Source organism: Scyliorhinus torazame, chromosome 12 (genome assembly GCF_047496885.1).
Source record: "Scyliorhinus torazame isolate Kashiwa2021f chromosome 12, sScyTor2.1, whole genome shotgun sequence".
In the NCBI taxonomy this organism is placed as follows: Eukaryota; Metazoa; Chordata; class Chondrichthyes; order Carcharhiniformes; family Scyliorhinidae; genus Scyliorhinus; species Scyliorhinus torazame.
Genome location: NC_092718.1, coordinates 202702058 through 202721633, shown reverse-complemented (window position 1 = coordinate 202721633; position 19576 = coordinate 202702058). Strand labels below are relative to the sequence as shown.

Genomic DNA, 19576 nt, shown 5'->3' with positions numbered 1-19576 from the left:
AGTTTAATTTAAGTTTATGAGTTTAGCTGTGTTTTTTTTTTTAATTTGGGGCAGATTTGCTATCAACCACTCAGATCACAGCTTCCCTCTGACGTCACTTTTGGGGGAAAAACTGGAAAACAGGAAGTTTCCGTTAGGTTTTTATACTCACAGAGACTGCTCCTCCTCCTCCGAACGGCTCCCGAAATTAGGCCCGAAGAAAGAGAGAGAACAAAACGGTAGGGAAAAAGCACCTTCTCCCACTCTTCACCGAATTACCTCACTGCACCAAATTACCAAATTCTCACTCGGTCTGTATCTCTCTCACTCAGGCTGTGTGTCCTTGACCTGCGCAATGCTTCCTAATGTGCGCTTTCTGTCTGTCTTTTATACAGACTTTAGGATGACTCACACTAAAACTTCAAAGAGAAGAAAACAATGTTTTCTCGTGGAAGCATTCCCATCTCCTCCCGAATGCCCTTTAAAACCTGCCTCTTTAACCAACCGCTTTGAATCACCATCTTGCTGTTTCCAGTGTCAATTTGTTTGATTAGACTCCTGGGACTGCTGATTACATTAAAGGTGCTAAATAGATTAAATCTACTTGTTTGTTAACCAGTGCATTTATAGCATGAGTTTGAGTTTGTCTTTAAGAATATATCCCTATCTTTTTATCACTTGTGCAATTCTACTGCACACTGTTACAGACAACCAGTTGGGGGCTGGTTTAGCACACTGGGGCTAAATAGCTGGCTTTTAAAGCAGACCCAGGCAGACCCGTAGCGTGGGTTCAATTCCCGTACCAGCCTCCCCGAACAGGTGCTGGAATGAGGCGACTAGGGGCTTTTCACAGTAACTTCATTCGAAGCCTACTTGTGACAATAAGCGATTTTCATTTCATTTTCACAATGTTAGAACTTTGATTTTCTTCAGATTTCTGTCAGGTGTATTTCATCGCCTGTCAGAGTTGTGCAACCGTTACGGAGTGTCCCCTGTGAATCCCTCCCCCCTCCCCATGGCTCACTGGGTACAGACAAAGATTCTTAAGGAGCAGAAAGGTCACGGGTTTTGACTCCTAGCTGTGTCGAGTTAACCTGTCTCAGCAGGGTCAGCAATGGCATGTCACAATTGCCTCACCATCGGTGGGCTAGGAAGGTGCAGGAGAAAAGTTAAAACTAGGAACAAACGGAGCCAAACCTGGGGACGCAACATGAGCCAGCCGGAATCTGCAAAGGAACTTAACTGGGCCAGCCGTGTAACTACCGTTGGTACAAGAGCAAATCCGAGACTGGGAATTCCGCGGTGAGTAACTGGCCCCCTGACCGCTACAAGGCAGAGGTTCGGAGTATGCTGGAATACTTTTCCATTCGTCTAGCTGAGCTTAGCTCCAACAACACTCAAGAAGCTCGACGCCAATCAGGACAAAACATCTCACTTGATTGGCACCTCATCCACGGTGCGCACTCGCTCCACGGTGCGCACTCCAGAAGATGCAGTGCAGAAACTCACCAAGGTTCTATTGACAGCACCTTCCACACCCATGACTACTACCACCTAGAGAGACAAAGGCAGCAGGCGCATGGGAAAATGGGGGGGTATGGGGGGGAGCGCCACCACCTGGAGGTTCCCCTACACTGTGGGTGTACCTACACCACAAGTACTCCAGCGGTTCAGGAAGGCAGCTCACCACAAGGGCAACTAGGGGTGGACAACGAATGCTGGCCGAGCCACAGAGGCAAGCACTTCAAGAATGAATAAATAAGGGGGGGAAAAAAAGGAAGTAACAGGCTAAGGTTTTGGGGGGTGCATCCTGTTCCTGATTGCTTTCTCAAGATGCTGGGAATGAGAACGGTCAGGAATTAGCATCAGTCAGGATCAGTGACCATTCCCACATGGTAGAATTGTCCACAAACACTTCAAGCGGAATTCCCCCATCCTGTCCACAATGGGTTTGGTGGAGGGCGGGAGCGCAGAAATTAGCGGGAGCGAAAACATCAGAAAAACGTCGGCATAAAATGATGTTGCAATTCTCCCAACGGCAGGTCGGTCATCGCACTGGTTGGTGCCGGAATTCCATTTGCATTCATTTGCATGAATGCTCATTAAAACAGCTGCCCGCTGGTGCCCCACAGGTCCTTTCAATCTTGCCTCACACAAGTGGGAAATTACGTCGGTCTAAAACCCAATTGTTAAAGAGTGACGTGCACAAGCTGGTCCCGAGTTCGCAAGAGACTTCGAAGTGAGTGTAACAAAGCCTTTCTGCCGTCGCGCTGTGCTGCTCCTGATGTGCTGTTCACCATTCTGCCGGGGCAGACCGGTTCCTGCCCTCCATCACCAGCCCTCCATCCCCGGGCTGGTCTTCATGGTCAGCACCGTGACGCTGAACCCATGGACCCTCTTGTTTCGCCATCACGGTTCAGTACTGGGGTTGGGGAGTACAGGGGCCTCCTTGCCCCTGGTGCCACACACCAGTGTCTACCTGGACAGCACCGTGCCGCAGGGCCCATGCAGCAGCCGCAACAAAGGTCCAAAGTTCAACCAAGGGTGGAACATGAGGTGGGGCCGATGGGGGCGGGGGTGGTGCAAGGTAGGCGGGCTATGCAAGGGAGGGGAGGGGTGGAAATGGACGAGAGCGAGGGCTCGTGATGGCATGCAGAGGGGCAAGGAGGTGAATGATGAAGACGAACAATGGAAGGCAGAGGTAAGACCAAGAGGAGGAGAGCTGGGCCCCGACTGAGGCTGCATGAAAAGCTCACAAGCAAGAGGCTAAAGGGATACCACTGGAAGGGGGCACACAAAAGGCTTCAGGCGCAGTTGGTAGAGGTCCAAGTGGGACATGGGCATCTTGCAGGTGGTGGGCTCAGGGGAGGTTGGTTGAATCAAGGGACAGACTTCTTCTTTTCCCTCTGGTTTGCTGACACCCTGTATGTTCTGCTGAAGTCAGGTGGGCTGGAGAGATTGAGACGTGTGCGTCCTGGATCAATATTTAAATATGGCGCCTTTGATGCCGTCAGTGGAGGGCGGATGGACGAATCAGATGGCGGCTCTCCAGGAGATTTGGAAGGGAACTTGCCTGTGCTAATTAATGAGGTTCCAAAGTGCCGAATCTGGCGCGGGATCCTGTCATGCTGGCCAGCGGGAAAGGGGCCACCACCATTGCATTTAATCTCAAAAACAGAGAATAGTGCCCTTAGCGTTGTGCATGAAGAACGGACACTTGAACAAGGCATTAAAGGACGACCAAAGAATATAATTCAGAGAGAGAGAGAGAGAGAGCCAGCACTTCCCGAGGATGGAGGTGAAAATGTTGAAAACAAGGAAAAATCTAGCACTGTGCCTGAAAATCAGTTCAGACGTGTAAAGGCCTCCTGATCTGAGATTGGCCACTGTGCACAACAACACTTTCCCAGTCTGCTGGGATTTCGACTCCATTTGGAAGTCCACCGCACAGAAGTGTTTTAATCTGAATCACTCACATAGTCTGGTCTGTGGACACTTATTGGGCCATCTTTTGCCTGGGGTTTTCTCGGAGCCAACACTGTCAGCAGGTCCCCCCCAATGCAGCAACAGGGCAATTGGGAAACCATAGAAGGGCCAGTCACCATTACACCTCCATAGATATTCAGGGGCTGCAAAGCTGGAATTTTCAAATAATGGGGCGGCCGCTCACTATCTCCGCAGCCTCCTCCATCCTTACAATCCTCCGGGATCTCGGAGTTCGCCCAATGCTGGTCCCCGAATGTGCATCCCCGAATGTGATCACGTCACCGCTGATGGCTGCACTTTTCAGTTGCCCCAAGCCCGAAAGCTCTGGAATTCCTTCCCAAAAACCTTTCCGCCTACCTTTCTTTTGTTCCTGAAAACCTACCTCTTTGGCACAAGCTTTTAAATCATCTCCTCTAGCGCCTCGCAAGGCGAGGTAACCAATATTGTTGAGAACGCTCCTGTGAAGTGCCCCAAGGCAGCTGCTGTTGAGGCCGTTTTGTAGGGTCACAGAAAATTCCACCCAGAAAATATTAAATACTTGCTCCGCCTCGTCTCAAACCCATTAATTGTGCATTTATCGCAGGCGGCTGATTCAAACAGATCTCACGTCTTTTGATTCAGACTAGGTCCACCAATGAGGCAACAAGTGTTAAAATCAGCAGTGTACAATCCTCTGATAGTTCGCAAAAAGGACAAGTCTGCAAGTAAGAGACAGAAACAAAGCTACCTGCGCTTCGCTGGCAAGTTGGCCAGGGCCTGTGAGATGTAGTTTGACGGCTGCCGTCCGACAACAGCACATTCAGTTAACACAAGTTCTGGATCTCACTCGATGAGAGTGCAAACTCTATTCTTTCCATTGTAATATCTAACTGGGGGGGCAGCACGGTGGCGCAGTGGGTTAGCCCTGCAGCCTCACGGCGCCGAGGTCCCAGGTTCGATCCCGGCTCTGGGTCACTGTCCGTGTGGAGTTTGCACATTCTCCCCGTGTTTGCGTAGGTTTCACCCCTACAACCCAAAGATGTGCAGGGTCAGTGGATTGGCCACGCTAAATTGCCCCTTAATTGGAAAAAATGAATTGGGTACTCTACATTTTTTTTAAATATAAAAAAATAATAATATCTAACTGTTTAATCCAATAAGTGAAAATAGGTGCTTCTGACCATCCTATTCAAAGAACAGAATATATGGGGCTGCATACATGAAATGGCGGCACAGTAGCACAGTGGTTAGCACTGTCGCTTCGCAGCGCCAGGGACCCGGGTTCGATTCCTGGCTTGGGTCACTGTCTGTGCAGAGTCTGCACGTTCTCCCAGTGTCTGTGTGGGTTTCCTCCGGGTGCTCCGGTTTCCTCCCACAGTCCAAAGATGTGCAGGCTAGGTGGATTGGCCATGATAAATTGCCCAGTAGTGTCCATAGGTTAGGTGCGGTTATTGGGTTATGGGGATAGGGGTGGAGGTCTGGGCTTAAGTAGGGGGCTCTTTCAAGGGCCGTTGTAGACTCGGTGGGGCGAATGGCCTCCTTCTGCACTGTAAATTGTATGATTCTCTATGAAATACTGGTGATGACCCATACACTTAGGGAAGGATATACTTCTTTTATTCTGAGAATGTGGGTGTCGCTGGCTGGGATAGCATGTATTGCCCCTCTCTAATTGCCCTTGAACTGAGTTGTTTGCCAGGCCATTTCAGAGGGTATTCAGAGGAGTCAACAGTGCTGTGGGTCTGGACTCACTTGTAGGCCAGACCAGGTAAGGATGGCAGATTTTGGTCCCTAAAAGGACGTCAGTGAACCAGATGGGTTTTTTTTGCAACAATTGTTTCATGGTCATCGTTAAGACTTTCAATTCCAGATTTTTATTGAATTTAAATTTCACCATCCGCTGAGGTGGGATTTGAACCCGGTTCCCCACAGTAATACTGGTGGGTCTAGTCTAGTGACAATGCCACAATGCCCTTACTTGAATTGGAGGCGGTACAGCAAAGGTCCACATTGGTCCCCAAGGTGAGAAAGTTGTCCGCGATGGAAAGCTGAACAAATTGGATTGATATCCACTGGAGTTTCGGAATATGAGAGGCAATCTCATTGAAACGTACAAGATTCCGAAATGGGCTTGACAGAATAGGGCACTCGCTGAAAGATTGTTTCCGCTGGTTGAGGAGTCTAAAACGCTGGGGCAGCATCTTAGATTAAAGGGTCAATCGTTTAGGACTGAGATGAGGAGAAAATACTTCAATGGAAGGATCGTGAATCTTTGGAATTCTCAACCCCAGAGGACTGTGGATGCTCCATCGTGGAATATATTTAAGGCTGCGATAGATAGGTTGTTGGTCTTTCAGAGAGATAAGGGATATGGGAAGGCGGCAGGAAAGCAGAGTTAAATCCCAAGATCCGCCATGATGGTATTGAATGGCGAGCAGGTCCAATGGACCATGTCTACCTGTGTTCCCATTTCTTACGTTCTTTGTATCTGCCACATTGCAGGTTTTTAAAAAACATCTTATATTTCTTTTTGGGAGTGAGTCGGGTTTGACAGAAAACGAGAGTAAAAATGATAAATGCGGGAGAGACCGAATACCTTAAGGCCTGAAGATTAGGCTTAGATTTATGGATCTCAGTTGAACTTGCTAGCCTCAGGAGGAGAGTGATTTTAATATAACCGTCGCCATTTCAAGGGCGCACAGGTTGAGAGATGGAGCACCCAAAAAGCTGGAGAGTATTCAAATGTGGGAGGCGGTCAGTGGCGTGGCATCGCCTCCTACTGGTCGTTCAAGTAAAAATAATGGCCCACATTTTCTGTCAAATTAACGGTGAGGCTAGTGGCTCTCGGCATCGTTTATACACAAACGTATCTGCGGCGAGGTGCAGTTACGCAGCAAAACATTGTAGCGATCTAAGATGGCCACCTGCAAAGGACCATGGGAATTATGGCCAACCCAGGACTCAGACAGACACAGAGCCTATGTGTATTTGAAACACAGGTAACCAGACCTGTCGAAACCCCCGCTCGTTTTCATTCTAATGGCCCATTTTCCCAGGACAATAGAACTCCAATCAAGTACAGCCACAGACTGATCGGCGCCACTCCCCTTACTCAGAAAGCACAACTGCCAAGGTCAATGATCGTTAAGGACCCGCTCAGCTACCAAGGCACCCGCCCCTTTGTTGGCCGAAATCGAAGACAGTTATCAGAGCCCCGTCGAACTATTGGGTCCAAGGTTAAGGACCGCCCCAAAGAGCGCGAAATCCCAGAGGGATAAAAGAGGACACAGCCATGTGTTCTGTCTCTTTTGGATCCAGCCTGTGCCAACCCAATTGCAGCAGGAACAGCCAGCCAAGTTCAAGACCAACGATCGCTACCTGACGGGTGAGCCCAGCAGAGGCAGAACCACTTTCTTCGAAACAGCCAAGTGAAATCCAGATAAAGGCCTTATCCATTTGCACAGTGCCGGTCGCCCTGAAGTTAAGTATAGGTTATTGTAGCTGATAGGTGAAGTTTAACTCGTAGTTTGTGTTTGCATGTCGAGGTAACTCTTGTGTATGTAAATAAACCATCTTTTGAACTAACTAACTGGTTGTGTGGTCATTTGATCGCTATAAGGGAAGGCTTGTGGTTCACCAACTTCATTAATATTAGCAACAGTATTGGCGACGCTGTTGGGATCGAAACGGGCAACAACGTGTATATCGAATAGTTTCTGTCCAGGTTGTGTCGATTTGCTTCACAAGCAGCGAGACGTTGCTGCAATCGTGGGCTTGATACAAACAAAAACCTGTCACGGGGAGTATTTTCCATTTCAATCTACGCATATCCTTTTGAAGATGTGGCGAGTGTTAATCACTGAGCATTTCTGTTCCGGTAGCGAAGCTGCTATTGGCTCCAGTGGCGCTCCACAAGGAAAAGGCAGTGACAGGAGCCAATACATCAGGTTTATGGTGAACAGTTTCAGATCACCGCCATTCTCAACAGCCAATAAATAAAAGGGACTGTGCACGAGGCTGGGCCAAAGGCACATCCAAGCTTCAGAAAGCTGTGCTCAACTACACTCTTCCGTCTCCTGTTCCAGCTGAACTCGGGTTCCTCAACACCCCCTCTCCTGTCTGAAGGTCCTGGTTCAAGCTGTGGCTCTAATGCACATATCACGGAAGCAGCCTTTTGCAGCTGCCTAGACATGATCAAGAACATAGAACACAGAACATTACAGCGCAGTACAGGCCCTTCGGCCCTCGATGTTGCACCGACCTGTGAAACCAATCTAAAGCCCATCTACACTATTCCCTTATCGTCCATATGTCTATCCAATGACCATTTGAATGCCCTTAGTGTTGGTGAGTCCACTACTGTTGCAGGCAGGGCATTCCACGCCCTTACTACTCTCTGCGTAAAGAACCTACCTCTGACATCGGTCTTAAATCTATCTCCCCTCAATTTAAAGCTATGTCCCCTCGTGCTAGACATCACCATCCGAGGAAAAAGGCTCTCACTGTCCACCCTATCCAATCCTCTGATCATCTTGTATGCCTCAATTAAGTCACCTCTTAGCCTTCTTCTCTCTAACGAAAACAGCCTCAAGTCCCTCAGCCTTTCCTCATAAGATCTTCCCTCCATACCAGGCAACATTATGGTACATCTCCTCTGCACCCTTTCCAATGCTTCCACATCCTTCCAATAATGCGGCGACCAGAATTGCACGCAATACTCCAAATGTGGCCGCACCAGAGTTTTATACAGCTGCAACATGACCTCATGGCTCCGAAACTCAATCCCTCTACCAATAAAAGCTAACACACCGTACGCCTTCTTAACAACCCTCTCAACCTGGTTGGCAACTTTCAGGGATCTATGTACATGGACACCGAGATCTCTCTGCTCGTCCACACTGTCAAGAATCTTACCATTAGCACAGTACTCTGTCTTCCTGTTATTCCTTCCAAAATGAATCACCTCACACTTTTCTGCATTAAACCCCATTTGCCACCTCTCAGCCCAGCGTTGTAGCCGATCTATGTCCCTCTGCAACTTGTAACATCCTTCCGCACTGTCCACAACTCCACCGACTTTAGTATCATCTGCAAATTTACTCACCCATCCTTCTACGCCCTTTTCCAAGGTCATTTATAAAAATGACAAACAGCAGTGGCCCCAAAACAGATCCTTGTGGTACACCACTAGTAACTGGACTCCAGTCTGAACATTTTCCATCAACCACCACCCTTTGTCTTCTTCCAGCTAGCCAATTTCTGATCCAAACTGCTAAATCACCCTGAATCCCATGCCTCTGTATTTTCTGCAGTAGCCTACTGTGGGGAACCTTATCAAACGCTTTACTGAAATCCATATACACCACATCAACTGCTTTACCCTCATCCACCTGTTTGGTCACCTTCTCAAAGAACTCAATAAAGGTTTGTGAGGCACGACCTACCCTTCACAAAACCGTGTTGACTCTCTCTAATCAAATTATTCCTTTCCAGATGATTATACATCCTATCTCTTATAAACCTTTCCAAGATTTTGCCCACAACAGAAGCAAGGCTCACTGGTCTATAGTTACCGGGGTTGTCTCTACTCCCCTTCTTGAACAAGGGGACAACATTTGCTATCCTCCAGTCTTCTGGCACTATTCCTGTAGGCAAAGATGACTTAAAGATCAAAGCCAAAGGCTCAGCAATCTCCTCCCTAGCTTCCCAGTGAATCCTAGGATAAATCCCATCCGGCCCAGGGGGCTTATCTATTTTCACACTTTCCAGAATTGCTAACACCGCCTCCTTATGAACCTCAAGCTCTTCTAGTCTAGTAGCCTGAATCTTAGTATTCTCCTCGACAACACTGTCTTTTTCCTGTGTGAATACTGACGAAAAATATTCATTTAGCATCTCTCCTAACTCCTCGGACTCCACGCACAACTTCCCACTACTATCCTTGACTGGCCCTACTCTTACTCTAGTCATTCTTTTATTCCTGACATATCTATAGAAAGCTTTAGGGTTATCCTTGATCCTACCTGCCAAAGACTTCTCATGTCCCCTCCTGGCTCTTCTTAGCTCTCTCTTTAGGTCCTTCCTAGCTAACTTGTAACTTTCAAGCGCCCTAACTGAACCTTCATGTCTCATCTTTACATAAGCCTCCTTCTTCCTCTTGACAAGGGTTTCGACTGCTTTGGTAAACCACGGTTCCCTCACTCGACCACTTCCTCCCTGCCTGACAGGTACATACATATCAAGGACACAAAGTAGCTGTTCCTTGAACAAGCTCCACATTTCCATTCTGCCCATCCCCTGCAGTTTTCCTCTCCATCTGATGCATCCTAAGTCTTGCCTCATCGCATCATAATTGCCTTTCCCCCAGATATAACTCTTGCCCTGCGATATATACCTATCCCTTTCTATCACTAAAGTAAACGTAATCGAATTGTGGTCACTATCACCAAAGTGCTCACCTACCTCCAAATCTAACACCTGTCCTGGTTCATTACCCAGTACCAAATCCAATATGGCCTCGCTTCTCGTTGGCTTATCTACATACTGTGTCAGGAAACCCTCCTGCACACATTGCACAAAAACGGACCCATCTAAAGTACTCGAACTATAGCGTTTCCAGTCAATATTTGGAAAGTTAAAGTCCCCCATAACAACTATCCTGTTGCTTTCGCTCCTATCCAGAATCACTTTTGCAATCCTTTCCTCTACATCTCTGAAACTTTTCAGAGGCCTATAGAAAACCCCTAACAGGGTGACCTCTCCTTTCCTGTTTCTAACCTCAGCCCATGCTACCTCAGTAGACGAGTCCTCATCAAACGTCCTTTCTGCCACCGTAATACTGTCCTTGACTAACAATGCCACCCCTCCCCCTCTTTTACCACCTTCCCTGAGCTGACTGAAATATCTAAACCCCGGCACCTGCAACAACCATTCCTGTCCCTGCTCTATCCATGTCTCCTAAATGGCCACAACACCGAAGTCCCAGGTACCAACCCGTGCCGCAAGTTCACCCACCTTATTCCGGATGCTCCTGGCATTGAAGAAGACACACTTTAAACCACCTTCCTGCCGGTACACTCCTGCAACTTTGAAACTTTACTCATGACCTCACTACTCTCAACCTCCTGTATACTGGAGCTACAATTCAGGTTCCCAAGCCCCTGCTGAACTAGTTTAAACCCTCCCGAAGAGCATTAGCAAATTTCCCCCCCCAGGATATTGGTACCCCTCTGGTCCAGGTGTAGACCATCCCGTTTGTAGAGCTCCCACCGACCCCAGAATGAGCCCCAATTATCCAGAAATCTGAAACCCTCCCTCCTGCACCATCCCGGTAGCCACGTGTTCAACTCCTCTTTCTCCCTATTCCTCATCTCGCTAGCACGGGTAACAATCCAGAGATAATAACTCTTTATCCTAGATCGAAGTTTCCACCCTAGCTCCCTGAATTCCTGCCTTACATCCCTATCCCTTTTCCTACCTATGTCGTTGGTACCTATATGGACCACGACTTGGGGCTGCTCCCCCTCCCCCTTAAGAATCCCGAAAACACGATCCGATACATCACGCACCCTGGCACCTGGAAGGCAACACACCAACCGCGAGTCTCTCTCGTTCCCACAGAATCTCCTATCAATCCCCCTAACTATGAGGTCTCCAATGACTAATGCTCGACTCTTCTCCCCCCCTTCCCTTCTGAGCTATAGGTACAGACTCTGTGCCAGGGACCTGTACCCCATGGCTTATCCCTGGTAAGTCACCCCCCCCAACAGTATCCAAAGCGGTATGCTTGTTACTAAGGGGAACGACCACAGGGGATTCCTGTACTGACTGCTTCCTCCCAGCCCCTCTCACCGTCACCTTTATTTTTCGAAGTAACTACATCCCTGAAGCTTCTATCTATGACCACCTCTGCCTCCCGAATGATCCGAAGTTCATCCAACTCCAGTTCCCTAATGCGGTTTCTGAGGAGCTGGAGATGGGTGCACTTCCCACAGATCAAATCAGCAGGGACACTGACGGCGTCCCTCACCTCAAACATTCTGCAGGAGGAACATTGCACTACCTTCCCTGCCATCCCCTCTAGATAAAAAAAGAAAAAGAAAGAAAGAGCTTACCTGTTATTCACTCCCCTTCTCAGCAAGCACTCACTCAGCAACCTCTGTGCCCCGCACGATAACACCTGAGGGAAAATAAAAGAAAAACTACTTACCAGTCACCAGCCAATCCCTTACCTGCAGGCTGTGACATCACGGTTCAACTTCTTTCTACTTCTACCTGCCCTCGAGCCTTCCCCTTGATCTTTACAGCGGTTGTTTTTTTTGGTTAGAGGGGGGGATAGGGAGGGAAACACTGAAAAGGTGTTTCGGGTTTAAGTGTCACTTGACAACAGGTCCTCCACAAACCACCTTCAAGTTAGGATGACCACAATGCACGTATGCAAATTTCCTCTGCAACAGCCAATCAGCAGCTCCACTCTACTGCCCTCTGCTGGATGCTTGTCTTCACTTGAACAGCTAGGGTATCTTGCTCAGGTACACCTTCAAGTTAGGATGACCACAATGCACTATTCGACTGCAGGGAGCACCACTGCTCAACCCATAATCTAATCTCACCCGTTACACACACATAAAGTGGCGGGGGTTTTGGAGGGGTGGGGGGGGGGGGGGGGGGTCACTAAATTAGGATTGCAACTCACCATAATGGCCAGTGTTTGATCTTGCCAAGTTCCTGCCTGTTTGTCTCAGTACCACATGGCATGGTATGTTTACACATTGGCTCATCAGAGAGACAACATTCTCAACTTTTCTGCACATACATTTATATATACAGACAGGCACATACAAGTATACATGTGTGTGATATAAATATCCTCACAATCATACATATACACACACACAAGCAAGCAATACACGCAAGCACATTCACACACACATATATATATATATATATATATATATATATATATACAGACACATATAAAAAACACATACTTGCTTTATGTTTTTCCTTAGGATTTCTTCGGAAGGCAATCAGGTTTAAGGTGCTTTTAGTTGATTGGTGTATGGTGCTTTCGCACTCCCAAATTTGGTATAATGCAACATGGAAACCACTTTGCCACTCTTGGGAGTGTCAATGTGGTGTGAAAACCTGAACTGATTCCGGTGTGGAGCCCTAAGTGACATTCCCTCTCTAGGGAGTGCCACCCTGCATCATTCCAGGGATTTTATGGAGCGAAAGAAAGAAAACCTCATCTGATCTCGGAATTACTTTGAAGCGCAAGGAAAAAAGGCACAGGGAGAGACCATTCAGCCTTCTCAGCCCATTCCAGCATTCAGTTAGCCGGTCAGTGACAATTTGTATTCGTTTAGCGATTTTAACGTCGTCACGACTCCCAATTCCCCTTTACTTTTTAAAAAATATGTATTTTATTAAAGTTTTCAAACACAATTTTTCCACCTTACAAATCAATCAAAAAAAGATAACACAATAACTAATAGATAACATTATTTAAATAAAATAGTGAACTAACAAAGTAACAAAAAATAGTGCTCCCCCCCTCCCAGAACAAAACAGGTTGCCCCCCCCCGCCCCCCCCCCCCCCCTCTGGGCTGCTGCTGACGATCTATTTTCCCTCTAACGTTCCGCGAGATAGTCAAGGACCGGTTGCCACTGCCTGGAGAACCCCTGAACCGATCCTCTCAACGCAAACTTCATCCGTTCCAGTTTTATGAACTCTGCCATATCGTTTGTCCAGGCCCCGGGGGGGGGGTTCGCTTCCTTCCACATGAGTAAGATCCTTCGCCGGGCTACCAGGGACACAAAGGCCAGAATATCGGCCTCTTTCGCCTCCTGCACTCCCGGCTCCTCCGCTACCCCAAATATCGCTAACCCCCAACCTGGCTTGACCCGGACCTTCACCACATTTGAAATCACTCTTGCACTCCCCTCCAGTACTCCTCCAGTGCCGGACACGACCAAAACATGTGTGTGTGGTTCGCCGGGCTTCCCAAGCACCTCCCGCACCTGTCCTCCACCCCAAAGAACCTGCTCAGCCTCGCTCCCGTCATGTGTGCTCTGTGTAGAACCTTGAATTGTATCAGGCTAAGCCTGGCACACGAGGAAGAGGAATTTACCCTACTTAGGGCATCAGCCCACAGACCCTCCTCAATCTCCTCCCCCAGCTCTTCCTCCCATTTTCCCTCCAGCTCCTCTACCAGCGCCTCCCCCTCGTCTCTCATCTCCTGATATATTTCGGACACTTTGCCCTCCCCGACCCATACCCCCGAAATCACTCTATCCTGGATCCCCTGTGTAGGAAACAGCGGAAATTCCCTCACCTGTTGCTTCGTAAACGCCCTCACTTGCATGTATCTAAAGATATTCCCCGGGGGCAACTCATACTTTTCCTCCAGCGCTCCCAAGCTCGCAAACGTCCCATCAATAAACAAATCTCTCAATCTCCTAATTCCTGCCCGATGCCAGCTCTGGAACCCTCCGTCCGTCCTTCCTGGGACAAACTTATGGTTGTTCCTGATCGGGGACCATACCGAGGCACCCGTCACACCCCTATGTCGCCTCCATTGACCCCAGATCCTTAAGGTTGCCACCACCACTGGGTTCGTGGTATACCTTTTTGGGGAGAGCGGTAGCGGCGCCGTCACCAGCGCCTTTAGGCTCGTTCCTTTACAGGACGCCATCTCCAGCCTCTTCCACGCCGCCCCCTCTCCCTCCCCCATCCACTTACAAACCATCGCCACATTGGCGGCCCAGTAATAATCGTCCAGATTCGGCAACGCCAGTCCCCCTCTGTCCCGGCTGCGCTGCAGGAACCCCCTCCTTACCCTCGGGGTCTTCCCTGCCCACACAAAACTCATAACGCTCCTATCTATATTCTTAAAAAAGGCTTTCGTGATCAAAATGGGGAGACATTGAAACACAAAAAGAAACCTTGGGAGGGCCATCAACTTGACCGCCTGCACTCTGCCCGCCAGTGAGAGCGGCAGCATATCCCACCTCTTGAAATCCTCCTCCATCTGCTCCACCAGCCGCGTCAGATTGAGTTTGTGTAAAGTTCCCCAGCTCCTGGCTACCTGAATCCCCAAATATCGGAAGCTCCTTTCCGCTCTCCTTAGCCAACAGTGGGGCCAACAAGTCCACGTACTTCCTATAAAATTCCACCGGGAACCCGTCTGGTCCCGGGGCCTTCCCTGCCTGCATGTTCCCCAGCCCTTTAGTCTTCTCGTCCACCCCGATTGGCGCCCCCAGACGTGCCACCTCCTGCTCCTCCACCTTCGGGAACCTTAGTTGGTCCAAAAACTGTTGCATCCCCTCTTTTCCCTCCGGGGGTTGGGACCTATATAGCCTCTCACAAAAGGTCTTAAACACCTCATTTACCTTCCCTGCACTCCGCACCGTAGTTCCCGTTTCATCCCTAACTCCCCCTGTTTCCCTCGCCGCTATCCTCTTACGAAGCTGGTGGGCCAGCAGCCGACTCGTCTTTTCCCCATATTCGTATCTCATCCCCTGTGCCTTCCTCCACTGAGCCTCTGCCTTCTCTGTGGTCAGCAGGCAAACTCCGTCTGAAGTCTTCGCCTCTCTCTATATAGTTCTCCGTCCGGGGCCTCCGCATATCTTTTGTCCACACTCAAAATCTCCCCCACTAATCTCTCCCTTTCTTTGCCCTCTTTTTTTCTCCTTGTAAGCCCTAATGGAGATCAACTCTCCCCTAACCACCGCCTTCAGCGCTTCCCATACTACCCCCACCTGGACCTCACCATCATCGTTGGCCTCCAGGTACCTTTCAATACATCCCCACACCCTTCCACAGACTCCCTCATCCGCCAATAGTCCCACATCCAGTCACCAGAGTGGGCGCTGTTCCCTCTCCTCTCCTAGTTCCAGATCCACCCAGTGCGGGGCATGGTCTGAAACAGCTATGGCCAAGTACTCCATTCCTTGCACCCTCGAAATTAGTGCCCTACTCAAAACAAAGAAGTCTATCCGGGAGTAAGCCTTATGAACATGGGAGAAAAAGGAAAACTCTTTGGCCAACGGCCTAGCAAATCTCCACGGATCCACTCCCCCCATTTGCTCCATAAACCCCGAGCACCTTGGCCGCTGCCGGCCTTCTTCTGGTCCTGGATGTAGACCGATCTAACGATCTAACCCTGGATCCAGCACAGTATTGAAATCCCCCCCCCCCCCCCAATTACCAGGCTTCCTACCTCCAGGTCCGGGATACGTCCCAGCATCCGCTTCATAAATCCCGCATCATCCCAGTTTGGGGCATATACATTGACCAGCACGACCTCCATTCCCTGCAGTCTGCCACTCACCATCACATATCGGCCACCGTTGTCCACCACTATATTCCTAGCCTCGAACGACACCCGTTTCCCCACCAATATAGCCACCCCTCTATTTTTCGCATCCAGCCCTGAGTGGAACACCTGTCCCACCCATCCTTTCCTTAACCTAACCTGATCCGCCACCTTCAGATGCGTCTCCTGAAGCATGACCACGTCTGCCTTCAGTCCTTTTAAGTGCGTGAACACTCGGGCCCTCTTAATCGGCCCATTTAGTCCTCTCACATTCCACGTGATCAGCCGGATTGGGGGGCTCCCCCCACCCCCCCGACTAGCCATCACCTACTCTAGGCCTGTCCCACATCCAAGTCCCGCGCACCCACCAGTCCCCCAGGCGGCGCACTTCCGTCCCGACCACCTCTTCCCTTGCTAGCTCCCTCTCGATCGCAGCAGCAGCAACCCAGTTATCCACCCCCCCCCCCCCCCCCGCTAGATCCCCATCTAGCATGGTTACTCCCCCCATAATGCTTCCGAAAGTCAGCTGACTCCAACTGACCCCGGCTTCCCCCGCTCTCTCCTTGACCCCCCCCCCCCCCCGGTGTGTGGAGCTCTCGTCCTCCTTGTGCCTATCTTCCCGCCATCATCTCTCTAGCGCGGGAAAAAACCTGCGCTTTCCTAGATCAGCCCTGCCCCCTATGGCGCAGCTCCCCTTACAGCCCCGTTCCCATTCCCCATCCCCCACCTATGTCCCTTTTTCCACCGGCGCCCACATTTCTCAGTGTCCCCCCGTCAAAGAAAACAGGGATTCTTCTCTTCCCTTTCCCCTCCCCATCTATCGTCCCGATACGGTGAACCTCCCAGTCCCCAATTTACATTTCTGTACATCAACATCGTCATCTCCCCACAGCATCAGTCCCTCAGTTCTGGTCCAATTTCTCTTTTTGGATGAAGGTCCATGCCTCTTCCGAAGTTTCAAAGTAGTAGTGTCTATCTTGGTACGTGACCCACAATCGCGCCGGCTGCAGCATCCCAAACTTTACTTTCTTCTTGTGAAGCGCCGCCTTGGCCCGATTAAAACTCGCTCTCCTTCTCGCCACATCCGCGCTCCAGTCCTGATACACTCGTATCACCGCATTCTCCCACCTGCTACTCCGTACCTTCTTGGCCCAGCTCAAAACAGCCTCTCTGTCGGTGAAGCGGTGAAATCTCACCACTATCGTCCTTGGTGGTTCTCCAGCCTCGGGTCTCCTCGCAAGGACCCGGTGAGCCCCTTCCACCTCCAGGGGGCCCGAGGGGGCCACAGCTCCCATTAGCGAATGGAGCATCGTGCTCACATAAGCCCCAACGTCAGCTCCCTCCACTCCTTCGGGAAGACCCAGAATCCGGAGGTTCTTTCTCCTCGATCTGTTCTCCAGGACTTTGAGTCTTTCGATACACCTCGTGTAGCGCCTCGTGCGTCTCCATTTTTACCACTAGACCCAGAATTTCATCCTCATTCTCAGCTGCCTTCTGCTTCACCCCACAGAGCTCTATCGCCTGGGCCTTTTGCGTTTCTTTTAGCCCTTCGATTGCCAACAACATCGGCGCCAGCACCTCCTTCTTTAATTCCTCCACACATCGTCTAAGGAATTCCTGCTGATCCGGCCCCCATGTCGTCTGGTCTCCATCCGTCGCCATCTTGCTTCTTCCTTCTCTTCTCTGCCGCTGCTCCAGAGGATCCTTCGCAATCTGGCCACTACCACCGATCTTTTCCACACACACTAGGGGGGACTCCTTACTTCGTCACCCCACACTGGGTTTGGTCCGAACAAATTTCCGTTGGGGCTCCCAAAAAGAGCCCAAAGGTCCGTTAGAGTGGGAGCTGCCGAAACGTGCGGCTTAGCAGTGCATCGCCGCAACTGGAAGTTCCCAATTCCCCTTTACAGCAGGCTACCAATGGACGAAGGTTGTGACGTTTTTCTAAAATGAGGAATGCTGGCCTGTGTTCAAATCCAAAAGCACGGACATCTACGCGGGGTCTGGGACAGAAAGAACAACTCAATCGTGGCTTTCATAAAGGGATTGGGTAAGTGCCTGAAGAGAAAGGAATTGCAGGTTAGGGGAGAGGGCAGGGAAATGGGATTGCTTCAGTTCCCTCTCGCTGGGGGGGGGGGGGGGCTAGCATGGGCACGATGGGCAGAATGTCTTCCCGTTTGTCCCACAACCATTCTATGCTCCTACGAACCAAAACAGAAGGACAGCATCATCCTTGCCGGCCTGCGTGGATTTGATCCTGAAAATCTGCTCAGCAGGTGTCATAATTCTCATCCTGTGCGATCGGGCTGATTAGTGTGGGAAATGGCCATCACGAGGCATTTCCCTTTGGGAAGGGAGCCATTAGTAACTAATTTATGACATTGCTGGTGAAAGTGCGTTATCTTCACTGTGCCAACTGTGGGTTTTGCTCAATCCATTTTGAAAGCGTGCCAACAAATACCAGCTGTGTCCACTTCCAATGATCCATTTGCACAATATGCCAACTGTGCGTCGATTTCTCGGCAAATCCATCTGTGCAAGTGTAACGAATTTATCCATTGTACCAAGTGTGCCCCCACCCCCCCATATACCTGCTGTGCCAACTGTCAGCATTCGTCTATCATGACAGCTGTCGCCTGGCTGCCCGACTGAACACAAACCAGCTTGTGGATAGATGAGAGCCATTCACGTTTGTCTTTGATGTGTTGGAACTAGTCCCCTCGTTAATGAAAGCACCGATAATGTGGAGGTACAGGAAATTATCACGGCTCAGTAACAGTATCCACATCTCCATGACAGCACGGTAGCATTGTGGATAGCACAAATGCTTCACAGCTCCAGGGTCCCAGGTTCGATTCCGGTTTGGGTCACTGTCTGTGCGGAGTCTGCACATCCTCCCCGTGTGTGCGTGGGTTTCCTCCGGGTGCTCCGGTTTCCTCCCACAGTCCAAAGATGTGCGGGTTAGGTGGATTGGCCATGCTAAATTGCCCATAGTGTCCAAAAATTGCCCTTAGTGTTGGGTGGGGTTACTGGGTTATGGGGATAGGGTGGAGGTGTGGACCTTGGGGAGGATGCTCTTTCCAAGAGCCGGTGCAGACTCGATGGGCCGAATGGCCTCCTTCTGCACTGTAAATTCTATGATTCTATGACAACAGGAAAAGGGGGAAAAAGCCACTGGGTGGGGAATTCAACCAACCCCAATCCTGTGCGTGTCCTTTCCAGCAAGAGTTACTGGACAACAATCGATAGCTCCCAACTGCCCTCCTAACGGGTGTTACATTGGCTATCTGGAGTTGTTCCAGAATCTAGGAAGGTCTCAAACAGTGCACGCGCCATCTTTCGAGCCACCTTTTCAACAACCTTAGGATATAGGCCGTATGGGGATCGGTTAGCTCAGCTGACTCGAGGGTTAGGGTTTGGTTCACAATAACGGCAACAGCGCTGGGTCAGTTCCCGTTCTGGCTGAGGTGGACACGGGACCTGCCCCCTCAGCCTGCCCGAGAGTGGGAGGCAATGGCAAATCGCCCCCGACAAAACTGGCAGAGAAAATGGCTCAGGCTGAAACATCAATCAGCAGACAATGAACCAAAGACCAACCTTCAGGCAGAGCACAGGTGATAATAATCATCACGGTGTGGGCCATCAGGTTAGTCTCATTCGCTTTTCTTTACTAATCCTCACTCCCATTAGACCCTGGATTCCCCACTGTTTCCGGGATGATTCTTTGTGTCTTCCATTGTGAGCGCAGATACAAAATACTTCCTTAATGTCTCTGCCATTTCTTTACTTCCCCATTGTAAGTTCTCCTGACA

At 49.9% G+C, this 19576-nt stretch overlaps 1 protein-coding gene across 6 annotated transcripts in view; it reads right to left on the bottom strand.

The window, feature by feature from the left end:
* Positions 1 to 19576, bottom strand: part of cuedc1b (CUE domain containing 1b) — a 403376-nt gene that overhangs the window by 120476 nt on the left and 263324 nt on the right. Inside the window, exon 3 of one of the 6 annotated variants that reach the window (XM_072469713.1) lies at positions 11559 to 11623. The exons of the other annotated variants lie outside the window; for them this stretch is intronic. The gene's annotated coding sequence lies outside the window, so the exon portion shown is untranslated. The remainder of the gene's footprint in view (positions 1 to 11558; positions 11624 to 19576) is intronic. 6 annotated transcript variants of the gene reach the window in all.